We start from the raw sequence: 10,787 nt of genomic DNA, 5'->3' as shown, positions 1-10,787 counted from the left end.
AGTTACATGGTTTGTGAAAAACCGCTTCACCAGCGCCGCACACAGGCTGCTGACAAAGTCAAAGACGCCACGATGGTCTGATTTCAGTGGTACTGTACTGTGTATTTTGTACTTGTATTTATTTTGTTTTGTGTGTGTGTGTGACCTGTGAAATATGATGAATAAAGAAGTCTCCAAAAGTCGTAGGTTTGAATCCGGTCTGACGTGGTATTTTTGCCCATCAAAAAGTTGCATGGCAGCCCTAACACCCTGATTTCCTATCTGATTTGATTTTGATATATCAAAAATATTATTTTGAGGCCCCAAATTGATTAATTTGAGATAACTAAATACATTTTGAGGTAACAAAATACTATTTTTTTCATAGATCTTTCCGTGGCAGCAATAAGCCTTTGTAGCAAGCAGATTAGCTGGGCTAGCTAGCTAACATTAGCTGAACTGACATTAGCTTGATAGCTAACTAGCGAATAGCATCAGCTAGCTAACATTAGCTTACTTATTATTACACCAACACCATGGAACTAATGACCAATTTGACAACGGTCTCTGTCAGAATAGTCAGTAATTCTATATAGTGCTAGCTAACGTTTCAACATACTTGTCTTGTTGCCCTGGCAAATTCACTAATACTAAACTAGTTACAGTAGCTAGTAGCTACATCTGCTTCCACGTCTTGTGTTGAATGTCGGACTGGGACTTGACATGATGTTACCATGAATTTTTTTTTTGTATAGTTAACCATTGAGGTAAACAGGCTACTACCCGCAATCCATGTCTGTAATAATAATAATAATAAAACAAGAATAAAAACAATACAAATGTAAAAGAAATTATAATAATTAAAATACATTTTTATTTATTTTTTTAATCTTATGGGGGCTAAATTGTATTTAGGGAGGCTTCAGCCCCCCTAAAATGGTCTAGAACAGCACTGTACAGGTGTATGCCAGCCCTATGAATGAATGAATGACTTTATTTGACAATATAAAAAATAAACATGTGACAGAAGAGCACAGTCGGGATATACTGCAAGGATGAAACACAAAAAAGCTCAGAGCTTATTTCCATTGTGGTCCTTGTAGGGGGGTGGGGGAATGTGATGCTTAAAACATGCATCATACAAAACGTGACATCACAACACATCACATATACCATTTAACATTTATATACATACAGACTCATACAACATGCAAGGGTGCCTTAAGCTAAGTGTCTAGGTATAGTCCCTTTTGAGCCATGTCTTCAGGCTGGACTTGAATCTAACGGCACTGTCTATGGTTTTCAGTTCACTGGGCAGACTATTCCAATAGACAGCTGCTGAATATAAAAATGACTCCTTCCCCATACAGCTCCTGAATCTGACTGGCACAAAGTCAGTTGAGCTGCGCCTAGTTTGGTAAGCATGGGTGTCTCTGATTCGGTTGAAGTAGTTGTAAAGTACACTGGCACTACCCCATGCACTATTCTGTGAACTAGGCACATCCCTATCTGGTTTACTCTGTCTTCCACCTTAAGCCATGCTCATGACCTCAAAGTGAGATGGGTTAAGGTGGGTTCGAGCAGGTAGCCTTAGAATTACCCTGATTAGCTTGTTTTGTGATGTCTGTAGTTTTATTTTCTGACTTTTGGGGGCACTGTTGTACCAGGAGCCACACGCATAGTCATAGTGACACTGTATGAGAGCTCCAGCAAGAATCTTCATCGCTGACTGATCTAAAAAATTTGAGATTCTGGCTAGGTATCTAGTCCTGTTATTTATCTTTGTAAGTGCTTGGTGAGCCATGCTTTCCCCTGATAAGCTGTTTTCCAGGACGCAACCGAGATATTTCACAGATGTTTTGTCTGTGAGAACAGTATCTCCTATTCTAATGTTAAAACCTGGCGATTTTCTGAGCCTGACCTTTGACCCGAATAAAATTGACTCAGTCTTCCCCACGTGGAGGGACAGCTTGTTGTGGCCTAGCCAGTCGCTAACCTTCTCTAGTTCTGCACTCAATGTCTGCTCAACCACTTGTTTGTCTTTGTGAGACACTAGTAGGGCGGAGTCATCTGCGTATAAAAAAAGGTCACATGAGCAAGCTGCTTTCAGGTCATTTATATACAGTAGAAAGAGGAGCGGACCCAAAACACTCCCTTGTGGGACCCCGCACTCTACTGTCCGAGGACTGGAGAGTACTCCGTTTATATCTACCACCTGTTGTCTCCCTGTTAGGTAGGAACCAATCAATTTCTGAGCTGCCTCATTAAAGCCTAGGGCCCTAAGCTTCATTAACAAGATGTTGTGATCCACTGAATCAAATGCCTTCTGGAGGTCTAACATTACCATTCCACAGAACTTTCCCTCGTCTACCTCTTTCCTGATGTAATCTGTGAGGAACAGCAGGCAGGTGTCTGTGGAGTGGGACCTCCTGAAACCAGATTGGTATTTGTACATGATGTTATTAGTGGAGAAATACCCGTCTATTTGCTCATATACTAGCCTCTCAATGGTTTTTGATAGAACGCCCAGGATGGAAATGGGTCTGTAGTTACCCGGTCGGTTTCAATTTGTTTCCCTTTTTGTGGAGAGGAATAACTCTTGCCGATTTCATTTAGCTTGGAAATGTTCCTGTGTCAATGGCTAGGTTGGTAATGTGAGCTACATATGGGGCAATGATTTCTGCAGCATCCTGCAAGAATTTACCAGGGATGTTGTCTAATCCAGTAGGCCTTGAGGTGTCAAGTTTTTTAAGCTTTTCCTGGACCTCCATCTCAGTCACTTTCCTAAAGGAAAAAGCATTTGCTTTAACCCCCTGATCTAGGTAGAATTTATGGACTTCACTCTCTATGTTGTTGCCGGGTTTAGCTGGGATCTTTTCCGATATAGTTTTTGCAATGGATGTAAAATAGCTATTCAGACAGTCTGCCACCTCTGATTTGTCTGCTGAAATTTTGTCTCCTATTTCTAAACTGATATTGCCAGATTTAGTCTTTAATTTCTTACTGTATCCTACCTCTTTAAGTGTCCTCCAGAGTTTCCTTGAGTTGTTCCTATACTCTGTTATTTTTTCATAAAAAAAACCCTTCTTCGCCCCTTTAATCCAACTATTTACATAGATTTTGTGTTTCTTTAAATCTAGAAAAGCCTGTTCTGTCATGGACTTCTTAAATTGTTTAAAAAGATTGTTCCTTATTTTAATAGCTTTTAAAATGTCATCATTAATCCAGGGCTGTGTCCTCTGCTTTATCCTGACCATCTTCCTGGGTGCTAATCTGTCAACTACTTTAAGAAATGTTGTTTTAAAACCGTCCCATGCTTGATCAACCTCTTTGCAGTGCATTACATGAGACCAGTCCACATCCCTTAAACCATCCAGGAGCATTTCCTTGCTATATGTAACAAACCATCAAATACACTCACAGCACACACATCCACACACTCACTTTAAACAAACAACTCACTGCAGCACCCACTTTAGCCACTTTAGACATTTAACACACTTTATATTTATTGGTAAAGAATTTGCACTACAACTCATACCTCATTACACCTTACTGTAAATTGTACCTAAATTGTACCTCATCCCATTTCTGCTTTGTACTGTATATTGTAACTCAGTTACTTTTCTACTCTGCATTGTATATTGTATATGTATATTGAACACTTTTGTCTATGTACTTGACTTCTATTTTATACTTATTATACTTATCTTATACTTATCTATTTTTGCCTAGAACAATCTCTGGCGCAAAACAGAAAGAAGCATTATATATAAAAGTATTCTGTACTTTTGTATGACAACTAATAAAGAAACTTGAACTTACAAGACACATAACAATAAGTATATAATAGTATACTTGACAAATTATGACATATAGACCAAGATGGCCACAAGAAAAAGAAAATACAATAAAACGTAATATAACACAAGCTGTAAGCAATGTATGTAAACAAAGAAACAAGAGGAATTCATATACAGTTATATAGGATAAAGTGTGTTTTGTCTCAAGTGCCATGCTTTCTCCAAAAATCCTGCAAAACTGAAGATGTCCTCCACAAAAGAACAACTCAACATACAACTCTCAGACTGCCAAAACAAATCCGGATTTACAATTTGAATTTTCTCAAATAAAGCCCTCCTCAAATACAAAGGGCAATAAAAAACAAAATGATATTCATCCTCCACCACTCCCAGATCACAGAGAACACACAACCGCTCCTCCTCCACCTGTCTGATATAGATACATCTGATTTTTTTTTTTTTTTTTTTCTTATATCAGTTCCAACGGTTCTGTCCTATCCCAGCAGCAAATATACCGTCCGTTATATCAAGTGATTGATTGATTGATTGAAAACTTTATTAACAGATTGCAGAATGGGTACAGTACAGTACGGCTCAATACACACAATTGTTAAGGGGATGCAGACCAGAGAAAGACTTTCGTCTTGTTTACATCAGGGTCCCCCATTTTCAATTCATAATGACATTTATGACATACATGACATACAGATATAATAATCTATGTATATCTGTATGTCATGATTAGATTATTATATCTGTACTGTTACATTTGTGACATACAAGATATGCAAATATACAGTACTGTTAAACAGATCCTAACTACAGTAAATATATACATACGAGGGGGAGGGAACACAATAGAAGCGGGTGGGTGGGAGGGGGGTTCAGTAATTTCTTCCAACTTGCTATCGCCGTTTTCTGTTACAACTTAGAACAACACTGTTGTTAATCAGAACTTATCAAATTCCTATAGCTGTCACCAAAAAGCTTGTCATGCACACACACTCTTTTTTAGACTCTTTTTGTATCGCAAACAGTACTGTATATTTGTAGATCTGGTATGTCATAAATGTCTGGATCATGTAACAGTCTATCTGTATGTCATGTATTCAAGGATACTATGAATGCTTGCACCTCATGGTACCAAAGCACCTCAAAGGCGCTAAAAACAAAATTACAAACATCTCAAAACAAACTGGTCAGACTACTGCTTGACCTTACTCCTAAAACCCACCTCATCACCCCTGCCCACTTTGACAACCTAGGATGGCTTAGAGTGGACGACAGAGTACAGCAACTTGCAATGGGCCTGGTCTACAAGATACACTACATGACCAAGGTACCCATGTACATGTCAAAATACTTCCCAAAGGTCAGTGAATACCACGATCACAACACCAGAGGGAGCTGTTAACAGAATTCGGCTATAGGGCGACAATAATGTGGTCAAGAGGCATGGTTTCTATCTTGTGCCTTAACGTGGCGTGGTTTATTATTCACATGGCAGAGCAGTTACACTATAGGTCTTCTCTCACTGAGAGACTGGGGGAAAGAGAAAGAATGGGAGGAGACATCTGTATTTATACTCGCCACATGGTGGTGTAACTGAGTGGCTCCGCCTAGAGCGCCCTCTAGTGGAAACAGTTATATATGCAGTTAGACAGTTACTGGTGGAAACAGTTATATATGCAGTTAGACAGTTACTAACAATCCTACATAGAACCTCTGACCTCAACACTCCCACTTAGGTTTGTATTAGCATACTGGATAACTTCTTTGAAAAACATTTGACAAAGGAAATTATATAATCCAAAACATTAACAGGGGGTGACAGTCAATATTTTCACATTAAACATGACCCTTGCAAATCCCTTCAATTTTAATTTGGAACAGGTTTCCCCATAGTGTCTGCTACCCTGTCGTCCGTTGGACAGTAAACCAGTGTCATCCTTTCTTCCCTGATGACAGATCTGATGAGATGATATTTTCTATATTGACAGGTTTACATCTATGTTGACACACTGGGTTCCTAGCAATCACAATGGTTCCCTGGTTGCCCTCATAAACAACAGTGTCCATCATTTTTAACTGATGTTGACTAAATGCCCCTCATCTTCAAAAACCACCTTGTCTGGTATAGAGAGTACATTCCAATTACCTATTACATCTTAAACAATATACTCGTAATTTTATCTCCATCACTCCTAACAGTTGTTCTGGATAAACACACTCATGTATGGTCAGAGCTAGAGCCGTATATTCGGCTTCACTAGTTGATAGTACCATTGTGGGCTGCTTCTTTGTTTTCCCACGAAACCAGTGAGCTGTCTGTATTCAAACTCACACAATATCCTGTACTTTTAAGATAACAAAAAAAACATGTTTGGCTGTAATCCAAATGCTCCTCTATGGGGTCAGCCAAATGCTGTGACAATCCACTCTCTACAAACCATTGGTCAGGGCGGGTACACATTGTTAAATAAATGAGGCTACCCACAGCATCTCTATACATTTTCAGTTTCTGAGCATCTTCCTGATAGTCTAGTCTTTGATCACCTGGTGTTTCCCTTGATCTACATTCTTACATGTCTAAACGTTTCAGGGTCTTTCCCACATAGTTACATCATTGAGAACATGGTAAGTCATCCACCTTTGTATTTAAACATGGGATCCATTTTTGTATTTAAACATGGAATTAAACAATCATCCACCTCTGTACTTAAACCTGGGATTAATCATCCACCTCTTGCCTTTAAGCAGTGTAGCCACCCTCCTTCATTATTTAAACATGGAGTACCCTCCTTCAGCATTTAAGGAATTTGCTACGAACCACACTTTGTATTTGTCGTGTCCTTCAATACCCTCCTGGGTTGAATACACCCATTTTCCTCCCACTGTCTCTCTGCCCTCTGGTAACTTGGTTGAATACACCCATTTCCCTCCCACTGTCTGTCTGCCCTCTTCGGGGGACAATGTGACCTCTTTAACGGTCGGGGTTACCCCACTGACTATCCTGTAGTAGTAATCAACAGGGGTAGGTGTACTGTCCTCCTCGTCACTCCCTTTCCGGGCATAGTCTGTCAGATATTTTAGGGGTTTGTATTCCCTTGAGGGATATCTCCCACTGCTTGGGGCACTTGACGTCACCCTCGGGTGCTCCTCGTCATCGCCCTCTGGGGGTCGCTGCCTGTCTGCCTGCACGACCGTACTAAGTACACTGGGTTGATGTGTCTCTGTTTCTACACACCTTACTCTGGAGTCCAGCTCTGGCTCCTCTGTCTGTGTCTCGCTCTCACCTGTTGCCTTCGTGACAAACTCGACTAGCATGTGTTTCTGCACTCTCCCGTTACCGGGATGATAAACTAGGAAAGCGGTGCTTCCCTTGTCGTGTCCTACGAAAAATCCTTTTACCCCTCTGAACTTGGGCTTTCCCCTGTCCTGCAGGTACGCATAACACACTGATCCAAATCGGTGCATTCTGGCTAGATTACACTTCTTTCCTGTCAGTGCTGTATACGGGGTGGTGCCCGAGTGCTTATTAAAGCACCTGTTTCTGGTGTAAGCGGCTTCTTGCGCCGCATAATGCCATACTCTTAGGTAAGTTACTATCTGCTAGCTTACTCCTAGCCATTTCGAAAAGGTTATGCCATTCCCTCTCTGCCACCCCGTTCTGGTGTGGGGGATATGGACGTGACGTCTCGTGTCTTATCTTATACCTTCTCAACAGTGATTGGAACTCTCTGTTTGTGAACTCGGTTTCGTTGTTGGACCTCAAGCATCCTACGTTGCCATAAGGGGCTACGTCTGCCAGGAATCTCTCCGTGGCCTGGGGCGTGTCACTCTTTGCTTTGAGAAAGTAAACAAACACTGCCCCTGTGCACACATCTGTAAAAGACAGTACATATCCAAAACCTCCTATGGACTCGTTGCTTACTGGGCCGGCTAGGTCCATGTCAACTAATGCAAGTGGTACCCTTACTCTGTCTGTGGGATTTCTGTATCTCGGTTGAGTAAACTTCCCCGTTTTGCACTCTGCACAATTTTTGTCAGGTCTGCGCTTTTCTCCTTCAATGTGCATGCCTTCTGACACTACTTGCAGTTTCAGTAAATCCTCTTAATTACAATGACCCATAAGCTCGTGCCATGTCTGAATATCGTGGCTGGCCGTCACGCTACACATATCATTATTATCATTACACTTGTCGTTGTCATTACACTCCGTTTGCAGATAATATACTCTCTGGTACATCTTTATGTCAAACCTTGTACCGTCAGGTTCTACAAGAACATTTTTACCTTTATCGAAGAATACCTTGGCACCGCTTGCAGTAGCAGCTATTACAGAGAATAGTCCTTGTGGGAACGACGGTACGTAGAGAGCGTTCTTTAACGTCACCGTACGCCGGCGCCCCTTACTGTCCGTGAGGCATACCTGTGCGTCTCCTCTCTCTTGCGCCAATCCGTAGGTGCGTCTCCCGTCTGCCAGCTCCATGCTGTGCCTCTCCGGGTGGAAAGTGTCGTCAAAGTTCTTGAACCGACTCCTGTCGTTGATGATATGGGACGACACACCTGTGTCCACGATCAGTCCCCTTCTCTGGGTTCGCTGCAACTGGACCGGTCGACCGTCGCCGCCGTCGTGTCCGCTGTCGTCATCCTGTCCACAGCCGTCTTCTTGTCCGTAGCCGCCATCTCGTCTGTAGCCGCCATTTTGTCCGTAGCAGCCATTTTGTCTGTGGCCTCTGTCTCGTCCTTGACCGCCGTCTCGTCCATGGCCGTCATCTTGCCCATGCGCGTATCGCGCGCTCTGGTCGTGTTTCTTCATGCACGCTCTCTCTGTGTGCCCCGTGGATTTGCAGAAGCTACACCAAACAGTCTTTGTGCAGTCGCTTCTCCGATGGCCTTTCTCTCCGCATCGCCAACCCGCCAGTTCCGTCGTGGTCCTGGTCCTCTCCCTTGGCGTTGCTCGGGCCTTTAGCACCCTCTCTCCCGCCTCCGCGGCGGCTGGGTCGGTATCTTCTGAGGCCTCGAAGTTCCTTAACTTAGCCTTGAACTGTCCCAACGTCATGTCCGTTGAACCGTGCGTTACCAGGAGTGTGAACGGGTGAACGTGATCTGCTCCGCTCTGTTGACGTATTCGGTCACAGTCTCGGTGGGCCCCTTCCTCAGGGCCGTTAGTGCTATGTAGAGGGGCCACGACTCTGGGTCTTCCTCGCCCGATGTAATGCTCTCTCAACACCTCCAGGCTTTCTCGGCCTCGGTCTTTAGTGTCGCGGAATATCAGCCCCAGGCTGGTGTCGTCGAGCAGCGGCGCTAACTCACAGTACGCGTTTGCGTTACGCTGGTCGTCCAAGGCTTGTTCTTCCGCCGTCAGTTCTCCCGTGGGGGCTGCCAGGATCGTCTCCTTCAGCCCTGCACCGTGCATGCAGCATAGCATGCGCTCTTCCCAGAGCTCATAGTCCTCTGCTTTTCCATTGAATGATGGCCATTTGCCCCTTCTCTTGTTTTCCATCCTCTTCGTTGGTGGTAGGCTTAGCTTTAGCTCTTGTTGGCCTATAGCGTCTAGCCACACAGTGCTCCCGGCGCTAACCTAGCCTATACTTCAGCTAAGCTTGCTACAGTACCCTTATTATTTCGCCCGGCGTTATCTGGGCCCATAACCTGTTAACAGAATTCGGCTATAGGGCGACAATAATGTGGTCAAGAGGCATGGTTTCTTTCTTGAGCCTTAACGTGGCGTGGTTTATTATTCACATGGCAGAGCAGTTACACTACAGGTCTTCTCTCACTGAGAGACTGGGGGAAAGAGAAAGAATGGGAGGAGACATCTGTATTTATACTCGCCACATGGTGGTGTACCTGAGTGGCTCCGCCTAGAGTGCCCTCTAGTGGAAACAGTTATATATTCAGTTAGACAGTTACTGGTGGAAACAGTTATATATGCAGTTAGACAGTTACTAACAATCCTACACAGAACCTCTGACCTCAACAGGAGCTCCACAAATCATGTTAAACCCAGATTCGGCTCAAACAAGGGACTAAACACGTTTTGCAATTATGCCACATCAATGTGGAACGCCCTACCTAAAGCTGTAAAGGAATGTGAATCACTACCCACTTTCAAAACCACTCTCAAAGAACACCTACGGGGGACTGCAATTAGAAACTGGCCCCTGTAAATGTCCTAACACAACCCCCTCCAATGTACAGTAAATGACCAAGTATGGTTTTGTCAATATTCCAATGTACAGTTTTGCTTGTACAGTTGTACAGTGTTCCCCCCCCACCCCTCCTGCCCAACCCCCCCCCCCCCCCCCCCCACCCCCACCCCACCACCTCCCCCAATGTACAGTTTTTACGTCAAATGTATATACTCTCTTTTCTGGACTCTTTTTGTATCACAAACAGTACTGTATTTGCAAATCTGGTATGTCATAAATGTATAGATGTAGCAGTACTGTCTATCTGTATGTCATATGTCCTGATGAATTGAAAATGGGGGACCCTGATGAAAAGAAGACGAAAGTCTTTCTCTGGTCTGCATCCCCTTAACAATTGTGTGTATTGAGCCGTATTGTATTGTACCCATTCTGCAATCTGTTAATAAAGTTTTCTATCAATCAATCAAGTATGTCATAAGATGAATTGAAAATGGGGGACCCTGATGAAAACAAGACGAAAGTCTTTCTCTGGTCTGCATCCCCTTAACAATTGTGTGTATTGAGCCGTATTGTATTGTACCCATTCTGCAATCTGTTAATAAAGTTTTCAATCAATCAATCAAGTATGTCATAAGATGAATTGAAAATGGGGGACCCTGATGAAAACAAGACGAAAGTCTTTCTCTGGTCTGCATCCCCTTATTAACAATTGTGTGTATTGAGCCCGTACTGTATTGTACCCATTCTGCAATATGTTAAATAAAGTTTTCATTCATTCATTCATTCATTCACACCAATGCACAGGGGGTGCGCGTGCGCGTGCACATCACCACCACCACCACGCCGG

The sequence above is a fragment of the Notolepis coatsorum genome (assembly GCF_963971535.1).
Source record: "Notolepis coatsorum genome assembly, chromosome: 4".
NCBI lineage: Eukaryota > Metazoa > Chordata > Actinopteri > Aulopiformes > Paralepididae > Notolepis > Notolepis coatsorum.
This window is presented reverse-complemented; position numbering follows the sequence as displayed.